Below are 15355 nucleotides of genomic sequence, written 5' to 3' on the forward strand. Positions count from 1 at the left end.
GACGGCCACTGACATTCATTCTTCTGTTGCTTTTTTATACAGGAATAATATGCTTCATTAGAAAACTGTAACTGATTGGGCAAATAGATGAACAGGGGTTAATGACAGGAATTCTAATAAACAGGCAGCTTTGGTTGGCATGCTTATCTACAGAACCTCTGAGGAGAGGATGGCCATAAAGCATAGGGAGAAAACTAAGCTTCTTCTTCTTTCTTTTTTTTTTATAAAGATGACAATATTTTTGTTATTTAAGAATTAATAACATTAAATAAAGCACTGTACTTGCAACACAAAAGGTACATTTTTAAAAACAAATACATAAATCATGAATAAAAAGTAATGTGGATCTTTGATTTATTCTTGTTTACACATAAAAATGTAGATATCACCACATGACAAAATCACAGAAAGATTTTCCTTTTCAGTGAGGATCTAAAAACTTTGTTTGCTGCTACAGGTTGTAGTAAATCCATAATTATTAATCAGATTATATAAACAGAAGATTTCATGAAGCAGAGGGTTTTAAATATTGCAGTATGAAGTATAGAGGGGATTTTTCTCTAAATGGATGCACGAATATTGTATTTGAGGGTTTGTATTTGTTCATGTGGCTTCAGTGAAGTTGGGAAAAGAATAAAACAAATGTGTTTATGTTTTGTAAACAAGATTTTTTTTTTTTACTTCTTAATAAAAAGTTATGGCTGAGGGAAATATGATTCAAAAGCAGTATGCACAGAGATACAGTCAGAGAAAATATGTGATATTGTCATCTTATTTATCCATTTACTTATTTATTGAACTATTTAGGCTGCACAGTGGAGCAGTGGTTAGTGCTGTCACCTCATGGCAAGAATGTTCCTGGTTCAAATCCCATTTGGAAAGCAGTGGAGTTTGCATGTTCTTCCTATGCATGCATGGATGCATCTCTAGGTTTGCCGGTGTCCTCTGACAGTTCAAAGACATACTTGCTTAAAAAAATTTAGGAATCTAAATTGCCCATTAGTGTGTGTTTGAGTGTGCCCAGATTTTGTCTCTAAATGTCAGCCCTAAAAATCTTTCTGTGAAGCTTTTCTTTTCAATCTACACCACTCTCAGGCCTTTGACTTTCCTTTAATTTCCATCTTTTCATTGTCTACACCGCTCATCAATTCAGGGTGGTGGGGGAGTTGGAGCCAATCCCAGCAGTCACTGGGCGAAAGGTGGGTTACACCCTGAGTCAATCACAGGGCTGACACATGGAGACAAACAGGCAGTCTTATTTTCACCTTCACTGAATTTAGAGTTCCCAGTGAGCATGTCTTTGGACTGTGGGAGGATGTCCGAGTATGTGGAGAGAACACACATTCAAGTGGGGAACATGCAAACTCCACGCATGTGATTCATTTCTACCATGCAGTCGGTCGAGCATACAATACGCTTTAATTTGCATCTCAGATTATCAAGTATAAAAGTTTGGAAGGGTCCCTTAGTAACCAGCCTACCATCCCACATTTTTGCACCCTTCTATAGGGGTTCCAAGCACACCTAACCAACCCTAAAGGATGGAGCTACACAAATCCAGTGTACCAACCCACTTACATACATATGTCTGTGGAAACACAAGAGTATTATACCCAACTGTACTAAACCAAACACGACTTCTTGGTGGAAATCAGTTTTAACCTCCCAAGACTCAAGCGTTTAATTTTATTTCTCCTAGTAATTTGGGCTCAGTAGAACCGAATAAATATAAAAACTAAACATTTTATTTTGACAAATAGTTTAAAACAAGAGGTCCTCATATGAGGATAGTGGGTTTATTTTTACGGGAAAACACAGGAAAGACACCATTGTGCAACAAAATATGTGGCATTCACCCAATTAGATGCAAAAACATGGGTTTGGTAGAATGGTGCAGAAACATTTACACTCAATTCTACTTGGTTTCATTCCAAAATATTCCTAAGCCATACTGATGGATAAAAAAATAACCAAGTCCCAATGTCCTCATATGAGCACTTACTATTTACTTAGTATAGCTTACTACTGAACTTTTGTACGTTTACCAGTTTTGTGTCAAAAGGGGCTGCAGAGCATTTTGGTGGGAGTGGAGGCCATCTTTGACTTACACTGATTACTGTAATGTACTTTTGGGACCACAAGATGTAAAAAGTGACAGAGAATGAGGCTAACAGGTTGAAGTTAAGCACAATAATTCAGGGATCCCAAAATGTGATGTCCTCGTACGAGGGTACAGGGTTGTAGGAAGTTAATGCCCTGTCCAAAGGAGATTTGAACCAGGAATCTTTTTGCTGCACCACTTTGCAGCCCCCTTCCCTTTACGTCTACAACATAATTCTATGCCTGGATGATTCAGGAGGATGTAGCCTATCAGCACATAACTGAGCAACATTATTTTATTCCTGCTGTCATTTATTTTATATGGGGTTTAAATGTGCTCACAGAGGAGATCTACATGGGCTTCAAAGTGCACTAAACATTTATGATGCTATTATTTTCTATGTCTTTGCAATGCTCCTTTTTTGCACAGAGAATATGCTGTATAATTTTAATTTTTATGCATGCATTTAAGTTACATGAAACAGCCAGTCAATAAATACTGTACTGCTTATGAAACTACTGTCCCTGTTGACTTGTATTACATCAACATGAGAAGTGCAAGGCAACACAGATCAGTTTATTTATGTGTCTGCATCTCTGCTGACCTCTTCTGGATAAGCTCTGCTACTGCAAACAAACTTTAGCAGTCTGTATTAACAGGCAGCATTGAAGTGACTAGTTACAGTGACTACTCTAAAAGAGCCAACAAAAATTCTGTTTTGACAGTGGGCAGTTTTAAAAAGAAAAATAGGCCAGATACAGTGTCTGCCATGTTAGTTCAGGAAAATTGATGCACATACTCATTGCTGTGAGTATGGACCACTGAATAGCAAAAGATTAAAATCAACACAGGAAGTGCTCACAAATTCACTGTGTTTACATTTTCCCTGCTCCATTTGTGTAAAAAACATGCAATGCATTGCATGCAAATGCATGTGATCAACCTCACTGTGCTCGTCCTTATTTTTATACCTAAATGCACAATACCAAAATGCAACGGTATCATTGTGAATATGTAACAGTACAGTGTTTGCAGTTTTCCATAATGGTATGGTGTTGCCTCAAGGCAACATGTATATTTTAACCATTTTCCACTATTTATTCATCAAAAAAGCAACATTTAACAGCTAGACATGAAACTTTACCCACCAATAATTATGTAATAATTTTTTTCCAGCCTCAGAAATATCTGGAAAATATATTTTCTTGCAGTTCTTTTGCGGCAAAATGGCCGAGCTGATTTGTGTGAGAATGTCGGCACAAAAAGGGTTCGAGATGGCCTCCAGAGAGTCATATGACAAGTCAGAACACTGTTATGGGTTACTTAAGGTCCTGCCATTTTTTAAAAGTATTTGATCATACTTGGGAATGTATTATGTGAGTGCAAAGGCCAAAAAGTGATATGTTGTCTACAGGCAACACAGTGTCATGGAGGGTTAAAGCAAATATATGGAAAAATGCTCACAATAGCCTTACTGGGTCATCAACTGCTCCCATCTCAATCATCCAAAGGATCTGTCCCAATCTACTAAATGTTCCCAGTAAAAGAGTTTTTGGACCATTCCCTCTAGCGATATAAAACCCTCTTAAATATTCTGAAACAGATGGCCAATAATATCTTCAAATTTATGGCAAGAACCAAAAGTCCCTTTTACATTGTCAGGTGTGCTAAAATTTAACTGCATTCTAAAATTAAGACATATCACAGTAGAGGGAGTGGTGCCTTACCGAGTATCAGCAGTCAAAATCAAAGCTGTGCCCATATCATCCATCCAAGAGGAGATGTATTGACTGGCACTACACAGGAAGCAGATGAAGTTATTTTGACCAATCAGTCTCACTTTTGTGCTTCTGATCATTCAGACTATGGCAATCCTGAAACACCAATCTGAATAATTTAAATCATGTATAGTGGGCTATTACAATGATTTGGCAAAATTGAAAATCATTTAAAAAGGAAAGGTTTGATATCAACTGTGTCCTGCTTAAGAACCAAAATTAATTTCCAGGCAATAAATGTACTTAGCTACAGTGCAACACAGAATAACTGCATTATTTTATATGCATTAAAAAAATAAAATAAAAATAAAAAATTCTGATGTCTCTTGAACTTACTGTTCAAACATTATGGACCATTTTTCGCTGAAAACTAACTGAATATGTTTACATTTGCGCATATTTATACTCCTGTCTTTTTACATTAATTTATTTCAATATTTCCGATAAGAATCCAAGTTCTTCAATTTTAAAATCGACAGGATTAGGTTGAATGAGAGTAATAAACTGTATGAAGAGCACTTTGATGAAGACTTGGACTCACTGAGACAGCAGACAGGAAAACCCATCAGCTACCTTGTCTACAGATCCCTTGATAGCTGTAGGAGGTACTTACTTGGAAGTGTTTTGAGCCATCAGGTAAATGCAAAGAATTTTAGCAATTCAAGATAATTTATTTTCATACAAAAGGATTCCACACATAAAATGTAAGAAAGCTATATTTTACAAAATCCCCTCTTTACAAAAATTCAAGTGCACATACACATTCCCAGGAGAGGAAAGTTAACTCACTAATTTAACCACAACACTGTAAATGAGCAGCTTTTTCTAGCTCTGGCTGGTAGTTTGGCTTTGACTGCATATGACTGTTATGACATAGCGAGAGCAGTTCCACATTACATCCAAAAACAGCTGTTGCATTTCACTTTATTATAAAGGTTTGTCTTTACCTGAACAGCCTGGTTATAGATCCAAATTCTCATATTATTACCAATAAAGAAAGATCCTATTTTGCTGTACAACTCCTCAATAGCTACTCAGTACTCAATACTTTAAGTCAACCTTAGATTAAATCCTTTTTTTTTTTTTTTTACTTTTAGTAGATTTTTAGGCCAGTAATTTTACCTATACTTAAACAAATGTGAACTACAGTAGCTGTACTTCTACTTGAGGACAACAGTCCTGTCCTCTTTCACCCCTGAACATTCTACACTAGTCTTCAATGATGTGTGGTTGGAAGTTGGACAACATGCTAACCACGTACCATATCTGATTTATGTTTCCAAGAAGGGACATTGGTATTCTTCCAGAAACAATCTTAAACTTTTTAATTTTAGCAATCGCTCTCTCGACACGAACTCTATGCTTGGCAATCTTTTTCATCTCAACATCTGCATGTGACATCTGATAATTGGGTCTAATTAAAGGTGGGATGTTGAGCTTAAGACCAATCTCCTCCAACTCTTTCTCAATCAGAAAGTCATTATCAGCCATTAATCCATCTCCAACTTTGAGGTTGCCACACTCGATGCAACCCTGCAGTAGCTCGATGATATTGCACTGATTAAAGATCTCTATGTCTGACATCGATCCAATGAAGAGGGAAGATACATACATAACTGCACCTCGTGGGTCACATGCAACAAGAGATTTGAGAGTGTTGGCAGACTTGTACATGGAGTTAGTCTGACTCTGCTGCAGTAATGAGCTGGGCCTCTCTATCTTTAGTTCTGTACAGTCTAGAATAGCCAATGTGTTTGGGAAGTCCTGTCTGAAGCCGGCTGGCATGTTCTGTAAAATCACATCTCTGTGTGGCCAAATGGACATTTGGCCAAGTCGGTCATCCATGTAGTCTATCCACGAGTTTATGACAGTGCTGACACTCTGTAGACTAATTTGAAATCTGTATGCTAAGTCTTTGTTATCCAAATTTACTCTCAGCTTCATTAGTGTGAGTAAAAACTGACAACGCAAGGGCAATTTTTGGACTTCAACGTCTTCCATTGTGTAGGTGAGTGGTACCTGTGTTTGTGGGGTGGCAGGATCATTTGGAACTTTAAAAAACTCACACAAGCTATTGAACTGTTCGTATGTGAATCCAGAGCAGTAGTAGAAGTATCCAGACACATGACTTAAATTTAGAGACTCTGGGGTTAATGTGTTTGTAGTGCATGCATTTTGGAGTTCCTTTTCAAGCAACTGGACTTGACCTTCTTTTGCATCAAGTTCCATCTTCAAGTTCGTCATCTCCTCCTTCTGTTTTTCAAGTGTATCCTTTAGGGTCTTCAGTTCCTCCTCTAGGCTGCCTGTTTGAAGATGTGCCGCTGTAAAAGAAAAACATGAAACACAGAAAGTTAACCATTCGTAGTTTTTTTCACTTTTACAGCTTCCTCTAATTGACACAGCTGGACCAACACCACCTGCAAACCGGCCTAGCAATTTCCCTCGTTGCAATCTAAACCATCACAATTCTGTACAGTGCTGAATAAAAAAGAAACAAATGACTACAGTTAAATGACCACTACTATCACTCTAGATAGACTCAGATATTGCACAAGTAACTTCTGGCATCTTGCAAGCTCTCCCCGACTAACATCTGGATACTTAAAACAAATGCTCCAGGAAAGCCAACAATGAAAGCCTTGCCAGTAGTATCAGGCCCACAGTCCCAGGAAAGACTGGAACTCCCAGGTCTGCCATGGTGTGACATAATATGCACTAAGGACTACCACCTACAGAGTACATATTGATGCAGCAAATTTGGGTGATATGAAGGAGAAATAGAGGTTGTTATTTAACTACTTCCTCAGCAGATGTGACTACTAAGAAAAGGAAACAAACCACTCAGACACACTAGCTAAAAACTTACCAGTGTCAGTGGCACTGTGGTGTTGTGATGTTGGTTTTGAGTTGGAGATTTCAGCTTCCTGTTCTTCACATTTGATTCTGTAAAAGTTCAGATTTGACAGCTTTGGTTAAATTCAACATGTGCACTGTAGTTCAACATAACTGTGTGACATATGTAAGTTACTGAATGTGAGACTAACCCTATGTGAGATTATATGAGATTTAATATAATAACAACTAAAAGGGATGGATGTAAGGGGGGCTAGGTGATTGTAGAAAAATGTTCCTCAATATAAAAATGTGAAGCCATTGAATGTCCCACTGACTACAGTGCAGTTTTCAACAAAAGATTCAGAGGATCTGGCGAAATCTCATAGGACAAGGCTGAAGGTCGGTACTGGGTGCTCATGATATTATGACCCTAATGGCGCTTTTCCACTACACAGTTCCAGCCCTACTCGACTCGACTCGGCTCTACTCTACTCGGCTCTACTTGGTTTGGGTACCTTTTCCACCAGCCCTAGTACCTGTTGTCGTTTTTTAAAAATGGCGGGTTTGTTTCTTGTGTCGGGCGTCGCGCTCATGACTCTTCGGTGACGACATTCTCTGACCAATCCATGGCCGGCAGTCGGTCGACGTCACCTTTTAGTATCGGCTCAGCTCGCTTGGAACATGAGCAGGTAATAAAAAACAGTATCTGGTACGAGGTACCGCGCCTGTGGAAACGCAACACAAACCGAGTAGAGTCGAGTAGAGTAGGGCTAAGACGGGCTGGTGGAAAAGGGCCATAAGGTGGCACTGCATTAAAAACAGGCATGATTGGGGAGCAGGTGGCCTTGTGGTTAAAGGCAATCCTGATGTGCGCGGGCGGCCCGGGTTTGAATACAGCCTGAGACCCTTTACCGCATGTCTCACCCCCACTCTTGACCCTGTTTCCAACTCTATCCACTGTCCTCCTCTATCTATTAAAGGCACAAAAAGCCCAAAAATAAACCTTAAAAAAAAAAAAAAAAAAAAAAAGGCATGATGGAAATCACCGCATGGGCTCAGAAACATTTCCAGAATCCACTGTCTGTCAACACAGTTCACCTTGCCATCCAGTAAATGCAAGTTAAAGCTATATCATACAAAGAAGAAGCCATGTGTGAACACGATCCAGTAACGCTGCTGTCTTCTCTGGGCCAAAGCTCATTTAAAATGGACTAAGAGAAAATGGAAAACTGTTCTGTGGTCAGAAGAATAAACACTTGGATTTTTTTTTTTTTTGGGAACCACAGTTGCCGTGCCCTGTGGACTAAAGAGAAGAGACACAATCCAGCTGTTATTACACACAGTTCAAAAGCCTGCATCTCTAATGGTATGGGGTTGCATTAGTGCTTCTGGCATGAGCAGCTTACACATCTGGAAAGGTACGATCAATGCTGAGAAGTATATAAAGGTTTTAGAGCAACTGCTCCCATCCAGACGTCTCTTTCAGGGAAGGCCTAGCATATTTTAGCAGGACAATGCTAAACCACATGCCACATCTATCACCACAACATGGCTTCACACTAGATGTCTGGGTGCTAAACGGCTTTTCTGCAGTCCAGACCTTTTGGAGCATCACAAACAGGACTGTTGAGCAGCTGAAACCCTACATCAGACAAGAGTGGGACGACATCCCTCTCCCAAAACTTCAGCAACTGGTCTCCTCACTTCCTGGACCTTTACAGACTGTTGTTAATAGAAGAGGGGATGCTACACTTTGGTAGACATGTCCCTCCTTTTTTGAGATGTGTTGCTGCCATCAAATTCATAATGAGCTTTTGGTGTCATGTACCTGAAGGCTTTGAGATGGGTTATGAGGCAAGAATAAAAAAAGAGTATGATTATTTAGAATTACATTCAAAATGTATTAGTCAATACTCTTGTTTAAATTTTCCAATAAACTTCTATGAATTCAAACAAAGGTACTTCTGGTTTAACAGTGACAATGAGACGCAGTATCCTCTGAAAAACTGATATCAGGGTGCTCTGAACAGTTTATTTTATGATTAAGAGATTATGATTTGTTTTGACCGCTAACCTTGCAGTACCCCGGACGTCCTCTTCTTGGAGCAGTTGAAGGCGGAGCAGCCACAGGGTTGGGAGAGTCCGGAGTAGGCCGTCCATTCACAAAATGCTAAAAGGTTTTTATAAAGTGAGACGTGTTTCTTTTTCTCAGACTGTTGATGTTGTTTGGTAGCGTTACAAACATACCATAAAGCTAGCTGACGCTAGCTAATTAGCATCTTACCTTTGAACAAACAGGTGTTCTTGTCAATCTTTGATGGATTCAACTCTTCATGTGGTCTTCCACACTGCTTTATCCATAGTAGACATTTGTCTTTTTGAGTTTTCGGCTTTGGGAAAGCAAAAAATTCAACACCCCCCTCTAAACTTTTTGGGTATCGGCTGTCCGATTTGCAGTTTCCGTGCGCACACCGCTTCGGCATATTGGCTTGACAGGCATCCCGTGCATGGTTACGGTTGCTATGGACTGGGCAGTCGAGAGGAAGGATTCTTCTTCTTTAGTTCTTTTACGGCAGCTGGCAACTAGCGGATTAGGTGCATTACCGCCACCTTCTGCTCCGGAGTGTGGATTAGCATTAGACAGTCATTCAGAGAGTATTCCCACCCCTTACACTTTTTTCATTGTTGTTATACTGCAACCTGATGCTACAGTCTTTTAAATTCATTTTTTTCTCATAGGCTGTGAGGCCTTCCATAGAGGTGTGCCTTTCCAAAACATGTCCAATCAATTTAATTGACCACAGTAGGACTCCAATCAAGGTATAAAAACAGCAAAGATCAAGAGAAATGGAAGGAATATCAGTTAACAAAAAAAAATTAAGTGTTTTTGAAAAGCATCTGAATACTTATGTGACATACCAGGGCGGGTTATTTTCCATAAATTTGCAAAAAAAATAAAAAGTTTTCACTTTGTCACAATGGGGTACCGAGTGGAGATTAATGAGAATAAAATTGAATTTAAAATATGCCAGCATCAGACAGCGACATAACGTAACTGAAAAAGGTGAGGGGGATCTGAATGAACTGTGGTAGTGTAACTATCAAATGTCTATATGGCAGACCTTCACCGCTAGATGGCAGTAGTTGAGGGTTGATAAAATGAGCAGCAGTGACACCACAGAGAACAAGTGCTCTCTCCCACAATCCTCTGCGGTGGTAAAGTGACCTCTGCTGCCAGCTCTAAGCTGAAAACAATGGCTCCTCCAGTTGCGGTTTCGCCTTTGATCAAGGTTTGTGTCTTAGAACATATCGTAGAAATGTATACTCTTGTATTTTTTTTCTGTAAAGTGACCCCCCACAACCGTGACAGTTTGACAGCTACGTAGAGCAACGTGCTAGCATGCTAACAGCTAAGGAGGAAGCGTGCTAGCTGACATACAGTCAGTAATGTGCAATGTTTTCAGGGTTAGCGGACCAAAACTAATGCATTTATCATTGTTGTGCAATAGGGAGGTTTAATAATGTAATTTAACGTGCATTTGCAAAACATCAACCTTCACCCGGTTAGCTGCAAAAACAGTGTTAGCTGTCTCCATTGAACCGCTGCTGCGTTTACTTTTTCTAAATAGAACTGTCCTTGGTTATGTAGAATTATTTTAAACATTTTCCTCATTAAAAGTCAGTATCAGGAATACTAAAGTAGTTTGTAACTCATGCTTTACACAAGATTTATACCTCGTTGTCGCCCTCGACTGTTCAATAATGATCAGACTACAAACAACTTCTGGACATGATGTTCAGCTGCAGATTTCACTGAAAATGAGGCAGCACTGTGACTTTTTTGTAGCCAAACAGTAGGCTTACGACTTTGAAAATGTCTTTAATTGAGATCTGACAGATTCATGTTTCCCCCCCATGTAACATCCAGATTACTCAGGGCTAAAGGTGGCTAAACACAACCATGAACATGTGCAGTGCAGACAGGGCCGCCCATAAGGGGGGGATAAAGGGGAGAGCTTTCTGGGGCCCCAACCAAACTGGGGGTCAGCAAAACCATGGTCCATAGTAAAGTTGAGCTGTGGTATCCATATTATATATTTAACCTGAATAGTACCCACTCTTATCAAAGAAGCAAATATCTTTTTCCCCATTCATGTAGTAAGAAGTCTTCTTAAAAATATAAATCCCTTTTCTTAAAAGCAGAATTAAAATGGGTTAATAATGGAAAAAATGGGGGGTAAGGTGGTGAAATTGGATTTTAAAGGAGCAAAAATTAATTAGAAGTGGAGTAAAATTAAATTGGGGAAAAAAACTAAAAAAAAATTGGCAAAAATGGGCGTATGAAGTAGTAAAAGATGATTAAAAAAGTGGCTGAAATGGCTTTAAAGTGGCAAAAAATTGGTGAAATTTGGTTAAATAGGATGAAAAATTGCTATAAACTGGCATGGAAGGGTTTACTGAGGCTGAAATGGGTTAAACTGGCAAAGACAGTCATATCAAATAGTGAAATGTGGTTAAAAATGGCATAAAAAGTGTTAAAGAGGGGTTAATAGTGGCAATAATGTGTCAACAGAGCCAACACTAGACAGTGGCAAGAATTGGTTTAGAAGGGGTAAAAACAGACAGAAAAAAAGTGGTAGAGGTTTAAAATGGACAAAAATGGGTTTTGAATGGCAAAAATGTGCCAAAATTGGTGGGGAAAAGTGATGAAAACGGGTTAAAATTTGGCAAAATTGGTGTAAAGTAGCAACAGTGTAATTAAAAAATTATTCTTAGTTTCTTTAAGGCATCTGGAGACCCCTCTCTCAGTGTCTCGTGACCCCAATGGGGTCCCGACCCCAAGGTTGAGAACCACTGCTCTAAGATGATCTGCTATTCTTTTTATGATCAATTTAATGGCACTATTTCCTTAGGCTGAGCATCACACATCCACTCACAGTTTGTAGGAAAAATATGACGTATTCCTGTATAAGCATGATTGAAACTCTGCAGGATCTTCATTAACTTGCATCTGTCTTTGATCTACAGACAGCAAGGTATTCAGCCTTGATTGCTGGCATCATCTACGGCAAAAAGAGATATGGTGAGTTCTGAAGTCATCGAGCTAGAGGTCCTTTGAAGGTAGCAGTGCTATTTGGGCTGCGAATGCCATAGTGTTGGCAAGGTAGAGAATATCTCCTTGTTTGTATGGTTGGCGGTGGAAGCCTGTGGAGGTGTCATGAGACTGAATGAAACACCTGCAAAAGGGGGTTCCCTGCTGGCAACCCTGGTGAAATGTTTTCTTTTTTTTGCTGCCCATGGGTTGGCACTTATTGAGGCAAATAGTAGGGGTTGAACTGGGGTTGGGGACTTCTTTGCTGAACTCTTATCCTTGCTGTTGGGCACAAGCATCTTGTGTTTACTGCAAATCTATAAAGATTTTATCTGCTGGGGATGCACGGTATTATTGGCAGATATTAGCTTAAGAAGGTAAATACTGGCAGGCAGAACATTTCCGCTGATGTTTACAGACAATGATTTGCTATGTCAGCAGTATAAATCATACATTGTTCTTTTGAATTAGATGGTAGATTTTCTTACTTATGACTTTCTGCTCTGTGACCCAAAGTTGGTTGAACAATCTGTAATTGTTTGTGTTGTATGTCTGTAACTTGTTGAATTGTGCTGCTGCCTGTCTTGGTCAGGACACTTCTGTAAATTAGACTTTCCTTGCTAAGTAAGTTGTGAGTAAACAAAGTTGGAGTCAGTAGTAAAGGATGGTTTTTGTCTTTTTCTTATGAAACCCTTTAATTGCTCAGATCACCTGAAGCCCATCGCTGCAGAGGAGAGGAGGATCGAGGAGGAGGAGAAAAAGGTTCGGGAGGAGCAGGAGCGCATTGCCAAGCAGCTAGCAGAAGGTATCTTTACCAGCCACATTCAGCTGGTCAAGGATTTTGTCTTTATTAACATAGAGACAAGCTTATCTGAATACTTCACAGCTAACTTGGGATAGACAATGTAATTGCAAAATAAGATTATAAAATTGCCTCAAAAAAGGGAACATATTCATGTAGTTTAAACAACTCTTTCTTTAACAAGTAACAACTATCTGTGCTTTCAATGAGACTTATTTCCCTACAAAAGGTGTCAATGGATTCTGTCTCACAGGCAAATCCAAAGAAGGAACAGGAGCACATGAGTCACTTTTTGCAGTTAAATCCGCATTTAGTAATTTGCCCCGATTTAACTGCAAAAAGTGACTCATGTGCTCCAGTTTCTTCTTTGGACTCACCTGTGAGATAGAATCCATTGAAACCCCTTTTGCACGTTACTGATCCTTTCTGTGAGCACCGACCCCCATCTGTGGAGGGGCTGACATGCACACACTCCTCCTTCACTCACATTTCCCTGTTTTCCTGTCTCCTTACAGCAAATGAAGACACCATTCTGAAGTAAAGCTGGCGTATTGTGTAAGGATTTCCATGTGCAATTCCCTACCTCTCCTTCCTTTTCCTGGAGCAACAAGGCAAAGTCGAATTGCAATGAGTCACACACTCCTGTGTTGTGGACCTGCTCACTGTTCCCTCGATCAGAACGACACTTCTCTGGACCACACAGTGACTTTAAGTTACCTACACGATATGAAATAAGGCTCTTGAACTCAGCATTGTAATTTTGCAAAAGCAGCTGCACTCATAAATTAAGTTCATGTTTGTAGTGAAACAATTTCTTCAATACAGAAGTACCTGATGTACATGAACCCTGTTGTCTTTGTCTTTATCGACATGTGACCTTCTCTTCTCTCTTCTCCTTCAGATGTTGCTACAACCAAGTACAGATATATTTAAACTTTAATCATTTTGCTATCAAGAACGCTGCTTTTTTGCCATCACATTAAATGTAGAGGTTTGGAAATGGATTCTGTAAGACTGTTTATCACCCTTTACAATTCCCCTATGTTATTTTGTCAATTGTGAAAACTTCAGAAAAATTAAATAAAATAAAAATGTTCTATATTTTCTGAAGAGATGCCAAACCAGGTTGTAAAATCAATTTTAATGTGAGACACTCAGATAAATGCAACAGTAAAAAAAACTTTGATTAATTCAAAATAAACGTGTGAACATACTGACTTGCCTTGAATGAGGGACTTTTATGTGTAGTTTACATATACGACACTCCTTAACAATCCAAGTCTTTATTGATAACATCAATATGCCCCAATTTGGTGGGAAGATAAGACTATCTGTTTTGCAGAGCATTCTTATGTTTTAGATTTCCAGGAAAATAAGCACATCTCAAAAAAGATTTTTCACCAAAACCTTTACTGCAGCTGCAGGACAGCCCTCTTTCCAAGAAGAAGACTCTCCTACAGGTGCAGCTAGTACTATAAATCTGAATGTAGGGTTGGCAAGCAACTTCTTACATTTACTCAAATTACTGTAATTCAGTAGCTTTTTGTGTACTCGTACTTTTTGTGTAGCTTTTCAAATCAATAATTCTACTTTTACTTAAGTGTGTTTTGGGGAAATATTGCATTTCACTGCTTTTTATAAAGTATGAAGTACTGAATGTTAAATGTTAACACTTCAAGCCAGAACAAGGAGGTCCAAGCTTTCTGCCAACAACATTAATCTGGCCAGCAGTTTTGCTTGGATAACACATGATGGAGAATGAGCAAGAGAATGATTCCATGTTTCATCCCAAAACAGCAGTTGGTTATAATATAAACGACCTGGTTGAAGGTTCATATTCTGTTGCTAAAAATAATATTTCACTGTGAAAGCCTCTTGAAAACTATCTACACAGTACTTTGAGTAAACTTTGAGCAATCTACTTTTTACTTCAGTAGATTAATGGACTAGAACTTTCAGTTCTACTTAAGTAAATTTAAATCAAAGTAATAAGATTTTACTGAAGTATGATAGTCTTGTACTTCTTCTGCCTCTGACTGAATGTTATCAGCAGCAGCAGCACCTGAGTTTTTTTCTAAGGCTGAAATGGATGCAGTTTTGTGATACTATTGCTGATTAACGTGTGCGTTTTCTTGTTTTTTAAAGCATGGAGGCCCTACATGTCACCAAATTCTGTTACATCATTTTCTTCACTTAACTTCAGCTCTTTCCAAAAAGTTTTACACTTTTTAAAAATGTATGGCCAGTATGGCTTATTTCCATGTAATTATTCCATGATTTTATGTAAAAATTATTTTTACTGTAGTTATGAGAAGACAAGCATTTGATAATGAATGATCATATCCAAACCATAGCATATCGATTTTTAATGAGAGCAAGTAACCACACTTGTCCTTGCTGGTCAAAATTGTCCCTGCCTGATTGTCTCTTAAAGCACAAATAAAATTTACAGAGGTGGAAAAAGTACATGACTACTGTACTCATGTAAAAGTACAGTGACTGGTTAAAATGTACTTTTTGTAAAATATGATCTTTCCTTAGTGGCAAAAATAACATTGAAATTTCTCTCCAACCAGGCTGTTCAGGTAAAGTCACATCTGTATAAAAAAGTCAAATACACAGCAGCATTGACACTCATAGTGTTCAATTTAACACGTAAGTGTCCGTATCAGTAACTCTGCAGAGCTGCAGTAACTCTTGATAATCTGTGGTAAGAACAAAGCAGGGAGTCAACCTCAGAGCAAGGC

At 38.8% G+C, this 15355-nt stretch overlaps 1 long non-coding RNA gene across 1 annotated transcript; it reads left to right on the forward strand.

Moving 5' to 3' along the window:
* The first annotated feature begins 9883 nt into the window (after positions 1 to 9883).
* Positions 9884 to 13453, forward strand: LOC121509477. The gene is made up of 4 exons (XR_005991878.1): positions 9884 to 10004; positions 11743 to 11797; positions 12513 to 12611; positions 13124 to 13453. It is a non-coding gene; the product is annotated as an uncharacterized LOC121509477 (long non-coding RNA).
* The last annotated feature ends 1902 nt before the right edge of the window (positions 13454 to 15355 follow it).

This window comes from Cheilinus undulatus, linkage group 5 (assembly GCF_018320785.1).
Source record: "Cheilinus undulatus linkage group 5, ASM1832078v1, whole genome shotgun sequence".
Lineage (NCBI taxonomy): Eukaryota > Metazoa > Chordata > Actinopteri > Labriformes > Labridae > Cheilinus > Cheilinus undulatus.